The sequence below is a fragment of the Mus musculus genome, chromosome 1 (genome assembly GCF_000001635.26).
Source record: "Mus musculus strain C57BL/6J chromosome 1, GRCm38.p6 C57BL/6J".
In the NCBI taxonomy this organism is placed as follows: Eukaryota; Metazoa; Chordata; class Mammalia; order Rodentia; family Muridae; genus Mus; species Mus musculus.
In genome coordinates, this window is record NC_000067.6 from 16,957,872 (window position 1) to 16,969,893 (window position 12,022).

Below are 12,022 nucleotides of genomic sequence, written 5' to 3' on the forward strand. Positions count from 1 at the left end.
AGTACTGAGATAACTACCTTAAATATAAGAAAAACTTCAAATGGTAATAACACAAAGTTAATCCAAGAACCATTAACAGTTTCCTCTCCATCCACTCTACAAAAGAAAGCATTTATGTAACTAATTAGTTTACCATAGTAAATAATCCACTGACATTTATGAGAAACATTCCAATTGGAGCCTGGAGTAAATATTATGTTACATGTTAAACTATAAATAGTGGTTCCAAACTCAATTTTAAAATGCTATGGAAAATAAGTGAGCTTTCTGGGTAAAATGGATCTTACTTGTCCTCTGCATAGAAGCCCTCAGCTTCAGGGCTCAGGTTTCTAGGAGCCTTTGGGGACACTTGATGATTCATCTCAATTTCCAGCAAGACTCCTACTGGAACTCTCTCTCTCTTAGGAGCAAAAGAAAACAAAATTTGCAATTGACTGAGATGTGGGGTTCCTTTAAGTCTTAAGTGAATGAAAACCACTGTTTTTTGCAGGGTAGGACTTAAAGTTTCTGCTTAGATGATTTGACGCTTTGGATAATGAAAGCCTTTATGTTTCTGTAATATGAACTCAACCTCCAAAGCCTACAAATTTAGTACTTTTCTTCAAGAGTGAAGAAACAAGTGACTAATTAATGTTTTGTTTTGTTTTTCTAAATAGGTAGAAGACAGAATTTTGAGTATTTATTTACCATAAAGGAACTATACATGGTTAAAGTCATCAATATGTTGAATAGTAAGATTTGATCATTGCACGGTGTGTGTGTGTGTGTGTGTGTGTGTGTGTGTGTGTGTGTGTGCAAGGAAACATCACACTCTCCTATATGAATATTCAAAATAATTACTTGTCATTAAAAAACTGCTTATCAAGTGAAAGAGTAGCCCTGGGGTTGGGGGTGGGGAATCAACCATGAAATAGAATCTCTACATGGAGAAAATTTCTTAAACCCCAAAGATTTGGGTCAGGCATGACCCAGTTAGGGGAGAGCATTAGAGAGGCTTGCCATAGGTCAGTTCATCCAGACACAACCAAGGAAGCAGCTGCTTTTCAGAAATGTAACAGGGTCCCCAGAACCATATTTGCTCCATTCCTCAAATTCCCACTAAGAGTCACAATTAATTACATTTCTTTCAGTGAATGAAGCTATTTCTGTGTGTGACTGGCTACTTGTCTACTCAACCAGTTATTCATTGATGCAATATTGTGATAACCTATTGCTTGGTTATACCAAGTAAAGTTTTGATATTCCCCATCTCAATAAGTTGACTGTATTAGAGAACATAAGAAAATATGCACAGTAAATGTGAGAGTCCAAGAGTGGGGACCAATCTAGGTTGGAGTAGATTTGTGAAATCGGAGAGTGGAGTTTATATAATAAGGATGGTGAGGACTGAGTGTAGAACATGATTGACTGTTTTAGACAAATACCTGTCTTCTAAGTTTTCAAGAAAGCAGTCTTTACTCAAGTTCCCACCAGTGCAGCGACTGATGATACTGTAACTGGATGTGGGTATCCAGCATAGTTCATGCGCATCCACAAGCCTTGTGCTGTAGAACACCTATGTGTGAAGATGCTGGAGTCAGGGCAGTGAACGAGGCACATGCTTGCTGCATCTTGTCCTCAAGGAGATGACATTTGTTTAGAGAATGAAGGACAGTGAACCACTGGAATGAGTATAATTTCTTCCAAGTCTGTTTTTGTTTGTTTGTTTGTTTTTGTTTTTCAAGACAGGGTTTCTCCGTATAGCCCTGGCTGTCCTGGAACTCACTCTGTAGACCAAGCTGGCCTCAAACTCAGAAATCCGCCTTCTTCTGCCTCCCAAGTTCTGGGATGAAAGGCGTGCGCCCAGCCCCAAATCTGTTTTACTAAAGCCTTAAATCAAAGAAAAATTGTATACAATTAAAAGATAACCAGGGTTTCCTTTTAGAAACCTGAAGATTTTTATATTACGTTTATGTATTTCTATATGCTGTAACATTGAACATGTTGTTAACCTTTGTAATTATGAAAATAAACATATGAAGAATAAATATATGTAATTTGTACAACAAATGATATCACCATAATTTCTACAAAGAAAAAAGTGTCACCTCTGTTTTCTGGAGAAGTGGGAAGAGGTGAAGAAGTGAGAAGAGGAAACTCTGTTTACTGATATTTGATGTTTGGGTCACAGTTCTTTCCCACATAATTTTAAACTGAAAATTTCTTGATGTTTTCTGTTTCCTTTGATTTCATTCTTAGAATAGTTAGCAGACACGACTGAACTAACTATATGCTATTGGAACACCCCCCCCCCCAAAACAGGACTTTTCTGGTCCTGAGAATGGGCAAAGCCATTTTGCTACTACCATGGCTTCTTCAATGTAAGTGCTAATTTGTTCATCAGGCTGCCCATACATTCACTCACAGATTTGTGTTATGTGTTTTATGCTCTCTAAATGGAGATAAAGGTGAAGCAAACACAGGACATATTCATCAGTGCTATGCTAGATAAATATGTGGTGACATGGGTTTATTCCATACACTCCGTCGTCTAAATGTAATTCATTTAAACCTAGCAAAGTAGAAATAATGGGAATTTAAAATATGATATATAGCTGGTTAGAATTTAAAACTATGTACAATTGAAATCACTTTCAAATTTGCTGGAACACAGATCCTGTTGTCTATGTGGACTTGTGCTGTGAGAATATTTTTTAGAGTTACATGCTAGATAAGACAAAAGTAGAGAGTTGTAGAATATTTCACAAAGAAATAAAGCGAAATAGTTACTTCTGACTTCAGTGAAGGTCTTTGGAGTTGAGGTGGAAGTAAAAAATCATAAATTCGGGGCTCAGTGGTGAAGAGCATTGACTCCTCTTCCAGAGGTCCTTTGTTTAATTTCCAGCAACCACGTGGTGGCTCACAACCATCTGTAATGGGGCTAGATGTGTTCTGGTGTGTCTGAAGAGAGAGACAGAGTACTTATATATACATTATTAAATAAATAAATAAATCTTAAAAAAAACTAATGAATCCAATCCAAGCCACAATTCAACAAGCAAAAGCATTGCAATGCTGTTGTTTGACCAAATCACATTAGTCTTATGGGCCCCCATGCTTCTGGGGCTGGGTGGGTCTTAGTGTGCACAAAGACCCTTTGCTGGGAGACAAGTCACTGAAAATCTCAAGGGAGAAGCTTTCTTTCCAGACAGGCCTTCTTTTCCCTAAAGCTATGGAAGGGAGGGCATAACAGTTACAGATGACCTCAGTTGACATGTCCACACTGTCAATAGTCTTAGAAGAAAGACGATAAAGGGTGACAGCAAAATCATGATAAATGGTCTTTTGTTGGAAGATTGGCTTTCCAACTTTTTGGAGAGCTTACATATCCACTTGGCTGAGGCTGCCTTGTAGCCTATTGTTTCCATCACCTGGAATCTTCCTGGGATGAGGAGGAGGAGGAGGCTAATTGTGGTCAGCTGCAGAGCCCCATGAAGATACTCTTGGGAATCCCTTTATGATGGAGTCAGTGTCTATTATTAACTTCCTACATTAGGAGGGCCTCGGGATGGGCAGGGTTGGTACTCACACCCAGTGAACCGTTGCCTCTGACCACAGGCTCAGCCTTTAAGTCTCTGAGGCCACATTGGGACAAAGCATGTCTCTGAGGCTATTCAAGGTTGTGGGTACTGGAGAGTTCCATTCCTTTTTTGGTTCCTGTTGTCTAAGTGCATCTGTCTGGGTAGAGAGACTGGGCCAAGATTAAGACTTCCAAGCAAGAATGCTGAGGGTTATTCTATACACAGTGGTTACTGTGAATGCCACACCCTACCGAAGGTAGGAATATGATAACTGAATCAGTGGCCGGTGGAGCCACAGAGAATCCTGCTGTGGATTTGACCTGACCCATCAGTGTTATGCTAGCTAATCTATTTTGCTACCTTGCTTGGCTCGCTCCAGGTTGTGAAGGAAAAATAGGGACACTACTTTCTGGAGAGTAAACCCAGTCACCTCACTGTTTAGGATGACTAAAGCGTAGTATTATTTGCTTCTCAGGGGTTCCCATCTCACTTAGAATAAAAACCAGATTTCTTGCCATAGTCTTGATTGCTATAGTCTCTGATCTTGTGCCTATCATGTTGGCCTCTTAGCTGACCCCAGAGAATGCTAGTGGGGTTCTACATTTTGGATTTGCTATTCACTTCCTCTGGGATATTTTTCTGCCTTTCTCGTTCAAGGCTTTACTCAAGCATTTGCTCAAATGTTGTCTTCTCAGAGACCACTCTATCTAAAAGACTACTGTCCTTTCTCTCTGTACCTCTTACTCTCTACTTTCTTTTTGGTTATTATGGTTTAAATATTAAGTGTTCCCCAAATCCCTATATTTAAGGCTTGGTATCCAACTTAATAGTATGTAGAGAAAAGGTTTCATGTTTTAAAGGTAAGACCTAACAGAGAGAAGTTTGCTTACTGGGATACATCATTAAGGGATATGTGCAGGTTCTCGTCCATTCCTCCCATTCACTATGAGGTGAGCAGCTGTGTTCCATGCCTTCTTTCCAACCATGATGCTCTGTCTTACTAAAGGCACCAAATGTGTCCAAGTACATGTGAATTGAACCCCCTGGGACAATGAGCATGATTATTTTCTTCTTTTAAGTTGAGTTTTTCAGATGTTCTCTCAGATAACAATGGACAATTGCTGTGCAGCTAGAGGATGATCTCGGACTCTTGATTCTCCCCCTCCCGCATCCTGAGATTTCTTGTATTCCAGATGTGTGCCACTGTCTTAGCTCAGTGCTTTCTGCATGCTTGGCAAGTACTTTACTAACAGGGCTGCATTTTTCTTTTCTCAGCATTTTCTATTAACTGACAATACATTGTATGTCTCTAATCCTTTTCTGACTGATCTTCTAAGAACAGCAACTTCTAAGCAGTATGTTGCACCTCATGTTCACTAATATTAAGATGTTTGTTTATGGTAAAGGTCATTTTCTATTTTCACCATCTTGGCTTACTTAGTCCAATACTCTCTCTGTGATATGTGACTACGACACTCTGCCTCTGGCTGGGCTACAGTTTCTCAAGCTCATTCAGTTGTTTTCAGCTTCTATTTGACTTGACTTTTCTAATGTAATTTATGCTATGGAAAGGGCCATGGAGCCAGAAATGTCTGCCTTTCCTTCTTTTTTCATTCACTGCCTAGCACTTGTGTGATCCTGAATAATATATTTCACCTTTACTAGCAACAGTTACATCAGAAACCTAATAACTTACTCACAGGAGTTCTCCAGGCATATTAAGTAAGAAAACATATTTAAAACTCCTGAGCTGAATATATCATCAAAATTCAATAAGTGTCCACTCTGTTCTGTTTTTCCTTCCTTTATCCTCCTGTGATACTTCCTCCCATATTTAGTCACATCTTGCTTAACCTTTGTGTAGGCATGTGTGCGTATGTATTCATGTGTATGTGTATTCATATGTATGTGTGTATGTATTCATGTGTATGTGTGTATGCCGAGATCAGAGGACCACTTAGAGTGTCAGTATTTACCATTTATCTTGTTTTGAGACAGTATCCCTCATTTACTGCTGCGTACACCACTTTAGCTGGCCTGAAAACTCCCAGGGATCCCAGGAGTGCTGGGATTTCAGACTTTTGCTATTGCTTCTGGTTCTGGGGATCTGAACTCTGGTCCTCCTGCCTCTGAGGCAAGTGTTTTACTTCTGAGCTATCTTGCAGCCTTTCTTTCCCTCTTTATTTGTCCTGTCAACCCTTTGCACTGTTATTTGCCAAATCTGTCCGCAGCCTTTCTCTCTTTTTCTGTTTGGGTGTGCTCTCTGGGTTCATACTTGGTGAAAGCTACCAACTCCCAACCACCTGACAATCCAGTTTCATTCAAGCTCTTTCTCTGGAACCCTAACTCATTTCCAACCACCTACTGGCAACTCTATTCCCATGTCCCATTGACTTTCCAATTCTGTGTCTCAATTCAACTCAATACTTCCTATACAACCCTCATTTCATTGGTATTTTTCCAGCTCACTGGAAATCTGTAAGTTTTTATTGTTTTCTTTCTGATATCCCACATAATTTCTGAATTACTTTTGATTTACTGAATTACTGAATTACTTAATACACCTAGAGAACTCCCATAAGTTATTAGATTTCTGATTTAACTGTGGCCAATAGTTCACAGACAGAATTACTACTGATTTCCTGAATTACTGATTTATTTCAAACATTTTCACCTTGATTTCATTAATACAGTCTATAATTCTTTCTCACTTGATTATCATTGCTTTAAACTATTCTCACTTGGTGTACTTTCTTCTAAATAATCACTTGGAGTGAACTTTATAGAATGTAAATATGATCTCATTACTCCTATTTAAAAATAAAATTACTTAATATTTACCTGTCATCTTCAGGATCAGATTCCAAACTCTTTGCGTGATAGACATGGCTTTCTGTGAATTGGTTCTATTCCCAGCTACAAATGAGGTTCTCCTGATATGTCGTGCAATTGCAAGTCCCCCTGCCTTTAATCAAGTTGTTCCCATTGCTTGGATTGCTTCTCTCTTCCTCTCCTCCATTTGGCAATCTCCACATAAGCCTTGTGGTACTTGTTTCAATATCATCTTCCCTTTGAAGCTGTGTTGACCTTTTCAAGCTGGGGCAAGTGCCTTCCTTGGGAGTTCCCTGACTCACAGATGCATTCTCCTGTTAAGATTTACCACACATTTTAGTAAGCTACTGTTTTTCCTGAGTCCTTTGCAGGCTCACAAGCTGGCACATCACGGATGCTTTCAGCTGGTATTCTCTAGGATTTTGTGAAGACCCTCAGTGAATAGCAGTTGGCATAATGAAAGGCAGAATTAGTGTTTATTCAAGAAGAGAAAATTGGCAGTGGCCTAGCTCTCTTTTAAAGCATGGAAGCTGTTGAAAAACTTCTCTTTGAGTCTCCCAGACATTTGGTTGGAACCTTGATGTAGACTAAAATGTGTGGTTCTGCCTCTCTTTTCCATTTGTTCACCACTTACTTGGCACTTGGGGTTTCTTGAGTGTCTCAGGAGTGGTCTCAGGAGTGCTATGTCACCTACTAGTGCATTATGGCCTCTGGGTAAGGGTCAGATTGGACTTGGTCAGAGCCCCAACCCTCAGGCCTGCACAGTGCCAGACTGGACTGGTGCTCATCTCAGGCTAGCTCCCTATCTGAGTCCCATAGTGCCAGTCAGGTGACTGTCTTGGGCTCACTCCTGCTATGGAGTCTGGGCTTGCCTGGCATTGGACTGGTGATCATCTCAGGCTAGATTTTTTTTCAGGGAATGTTAGGCATATAATTCCCACTGGTTTATAGAAGTTTTCCTTTCAGGCTTCCTTAAATTGCATTTGTGTCTACTCTAAGAATCCTATATCTATTTGTTCATATTCCTTAAGTAGTCGTTCGGAGAACAGGGACCAGCTTGCCTTGGTAACAACTTGCAACTGCTGAGAGGCTTATGAATAGTGTTCGACTCTGTTGCTGCTGCCTGGTAAGGCCAGTGACCAAAGGGACAGATTGACGGGAAAAGAAAGAGCTTTAATTCAGTGGCTAAAGAATGGAGAACTGGGGACCTTGGTCTTCTCTCAACTTAGCCTACCCATTCAGTCTGTTGAAAGCTATAGCTGTAGACTATGCATGGTGAGGGACAAGGGGGCTAACAATGGCATAGGTATTTATGCCTTTTTCTGGGAAATGGCAGATAGCATTCACAAACTGCAATATATATAATGTCTCATTCATATATATATATATATATATATATATATATATATGAGACAGAATTTAAATCCTTTCATCTTGCCTGATTGGAGGTCTTCAGCTCTCATGAAAAGTCAATATTTTATCCACAGGGGACTTGAAGCCCCTGAAAAGTACTGCTGTCATCATAACCCATACAACAAAGGCACTGTCTAAAGCAAGGCTAGCAAGAGATGGAAAATGTACTATGTGACCTCTAAAAGTAAGGATGTCAACTAGAAACAAACATAGCTAGAGGGCTTATTTTGGTTTTTACTTAGCAACACTCTCATTATTTCTTTCTGGGTATTAGAAACATTGGCAAATTACCATGATTTGTTCTAGAAATTTCTATTGTTAATTTCCAGTGAACCAAATGCTATATATTACTTCCTGGCTTCATAACTATCTAGATTGCTAAGAATTTAAATTTTTAGAATTTTTATTTAGCATGTGTGTGTACGTGCATGTATACACATGTAAGTATATGCACCAGTGCCAAAGCCTGTGTGTGTAGGTCAGAGGTCAGCTTATGGGAATTGACTTCCCCTTTAACTCCATGGGTTTGTGACTTGCACTCAGATCATCAAGCTTGGTAGCAGACCCATGAAGACATCTTGTTGCCCTCTGAAGAATTTTATTCTTGCTATCCTGTCCATTGTCCATTGTTATATAAATTGTTTGGAAACAAGAAGCAATGGGATGAGAAATTTTGGGAAGCTTAAACACATTTTAGTAAGTTGATAGAATTGGGTAAATAGTATGGTAGAATGTTCTGAAGCACAAGTAGTCTATAAAATTCTAGGATTGGCTCTTTGTACTGGATTAGGCAATATAATTCCAGTTTATGTTGCTTTGCAGAAGGGTGGTGTGTGTGTGTGTGTGTGTGTGTGTGTGTGTGTGTGTGTGTTACTCCTCAATACAGATATCCTTGAGAGTCTTATTAAAAGACATATTCTTTTCTGGGTTTTGATATACTTTACCTTTTGATAAGTCACAACAACATCCTTTATTAACTCTGGACTGTCTAGGTGGGCCAGATTGGAAACTATGCTTCCCTGAGCCCATTTCATTATTTGTGAAATAAGAGGGATAAATGTTTCTACCTATATAATTCTCTGGGGACTTTATTGTGAGTCTTTCATATGCTGGGTACCTTCGTGGTATGTCTCCAGCAATCTCTTTCATAGTGAACCTCTCTGGAGTTGCCATTATCCTTGACACACAGGAAAGGAATTTACAAAAGAATCTGTCTTAATAGATCATAGCGAAATGAAACTAAAAATGCAAAGGTTAAAAAAAAACTATACAAATGCATAGAAATGGAAAAGTACGGCCTTTTACAATAAGGGAGCCTAATTGATTATTTTATTTCAGGTAGAAAACTTGCACATTTTTTTTCAACACAGATAATTGAAGCTTTAGACATGGTCTTTCCCCATGGTCTCATATCAAATTACTGTGAGAATCAATCATTAGATATAACTTCACGTTTGGTGCTATTAGCTCCATTATGATTGTGATTATTATTATTATAGTTTCTAATTATGATTGAGCATTGATATTATTGAATTAAATCCAACAAATTATCCAATTTAAGTACATGAATGCTTGCTACCCAAAGCTTGCACAATGTTCTAACCTGAGCCTGATCTGTTGAGTTAGGTCTACCATGATATTACTAGAAACTATCGAATTAAATTTTTCATTGTAGGCCATTTCATTCACAACTAAAATTTTCATTGTAGACCAATTCATTCATGGGAGGTGAAAGTTCCTGGCCAGTGTGAAAATATTCTTGTTGCTCTATATTACTCTTGAGACTTTGCTGAACTCTAGTGTGAAAATTGAACAATCTTAAATGGTAGATAAGTCATTGGAGAAACCAGGGATGAAGTGAGTATGTTACTAGAATCCAGTGAAAATGAAAGCATGACTAATCAGCATCTGTGAGAGATAACAAAGGCATGTCTAAGGAAAAAGGTTATAGCTGTGAGTAGTTATTAAAAATCATAGGTTTCAAATAAATCATTTACCGGTGTACTTCACAGTCTGAGAAATCTAAGACCAAGCCAAATAAATAGGTAAACAGACAGACAGACAATAAAGATCAGGACTAAATGAAGGAAATGACGACTACAAGTATAATACAACGAATCAATGACACAAAGAGTTGGTTCTTTGAAAAAAATTAATAACATGAATACTCTTCGCTAGACTAAACCAAAGAAATCCATCATAGAAGTGCAACAGACAGCAATGAAATCCTAAGGATCATTAAGAAATACTTTGTAATCTTGCATTTCCTGCAAAATCAGGAAAGTATGTAAAACTTCTAGAAACATAGCACCTTCAAAAGTTAAAGGGATATATACATTTTAGACAGATCTAAGGTAAGCAACGAAGGAAATTGAAGCACTTATGGAGAACTTCCCAACAAAGCAAGATTTAGGGTGGGATGGATTCTTTGCTGAATTACTATGGTCCTAAGTGAAGAGCTGTTACTAATATGTCTCAATAATTCTAAAAAATAAACTGGAAGAGAGCAACATCAAACTCATGTTATGAAGCCAGTGTTACACTGATTCCAAGACAGATAAAGATACACATAAAAGAAAACTGTAGATTAATTGCCCTGATGAACATCATTGCAAAAATTGCTTACAATCAAAACTTAAGAAAATGTCACACCCAATGATCAAATTGTTTTCATCCTGGGGATACAAGGATAGTTAAACAGACAGAAGTCAATATATGCATTATAGCACATAAATAGAGCTAGGGAAATAAAATCACATGGTCATTTTAACAGTTACAGAGAGGCCTTTGACAGCACTCAGCATCTCTTTAAGATGAAATCTTGAAGAGATTAGGAGCAAAAGGGACATGCCTCAACATAGCAAAATCTATATATAGCAACGCTAGAGTCAACCAAGTAAAAGTGCTAAAAAAGAAATCAGGACACAAAGTTGTTTATTCTCTTAATTGTTATTTAATATAGTGATTAATGTCTGAGCTGGAGCAGTAAAGCAAGAAGAAGAACTAAAAGAGAGAGAAATAGGAAAAGAAGAAATGAAACTATGCTCATTTGCCTGTGATTTGATTCTACTTAAAAGACCCTAACTATTCAACCAGAAAACTCATAGACCCGATAAACATAGTGAAGTAGTGGGATGCATAATATATAAAAATGTAAAACTCTAGAATATACCTATAAGAACTTGGCAAGAAATAAACTAGGAAAACACTTTATTTTTCATAACTTCAGAAAAAAAATGTCCAGGAATGAACCCAACCCAGTAGGAGAAGGACCTCTACTACATCAAGACACTAAGAATAGAAATGGAAGAAGACACTAGAAAATCTGAGGACTTCCAACACTCATGAATTGTCTGCATTAGTACTGTGAAATGGATATATCACTGAAAGTGATCTACACTTTCAAAGCAGTTTCCATCACTATTCCAATGGCATCCCTCAGAAGTAGAAAATAATCTTACAGATCATAAGAATACAAAAGATGCCAAGTAGACAAAACAGAACTAATATGAAAGAACAATGGGATGATTATCAGAAAGGAGCACCAGATTACAAACTACATAGAAAAGTTATAGTAACCATGGCACCCACAAACATGTAGACTGGAATAATAGAGTGGACTCAGAAATCACTATTTTATTTTGTTTTGTTTGTAGAAAATGATTTTAATTTTTTCAACTGTTAATATTCAACAAACAGCATAATTATTTTAAGATATAGCTCATTGTTATGTCTCCCTTTTCATTTCTGATTTTATTAATTTGGATACTGTCTCTGTGCCCTCTGGTTAGTCTGGCTAAGGGTTTATCTATCTTGTTGATTTTCTCAAAGAACAGCTCCTGGTTTGGTTGATTCTTGTTCAGTTCTTTTTGTTTATATTTGGTTGATTTCAGCCCTGAGTTCGTTTACTTCCTACCATCTACTCCTCTTGGGTGTATTTGCTTCTTTTTGTTCTAGAGCTTTCAGGTGTGCTATCAAGCTGCTACTGTAAGCTCTCTCCAGTTTCTTTTTGGAGGCACTTAGAGCTATGTGTTTTCTTACCACTGATTTCATTGTGTCCCATAAGTTATGGTATGATGTGTCTTCATTTTCTTTTCTTTTTTTTAAAAGATTTATGTATGTATGTATGTATGTATGTAAGTACACTGTAGCTGTACAGATGGTTGTGAGCCTTCATGTGGTTGTTGGGAATTGAATTTTTTAGGACCTCTGGTTGT

The 12,022-nt window shown here is 38.0% G+C and overlaps 1 protein-coding gene across 2 annotated transcripts in view; it reads right to left on the reverse strand.

Annotated features, from left to right (window-relative positions):
• Jph1 (junctophilin 1) overlaps window positions 1–12,022 on the reverse strand; it is a 155,819-nt gene that overhangs the window by 15,768 nt on the left and 128,029 nt on the right. The window contains exon 6 of one of the 2 annotated variants that reach the window (XM_011238399.3): window positions 6,422–6,706. The exons of the other annotated variant lie outside the window; for it this stretch is intronic. The gene's annotated coding sequence lies outside the window, so the exon portion shown is untranslated. Of the gene's footprint in view, window positions 1–6,421; window positions 6,707–12,022 lie in introns of those variants that run through there. 2 annotated transcript variants of the gene reach the window in all.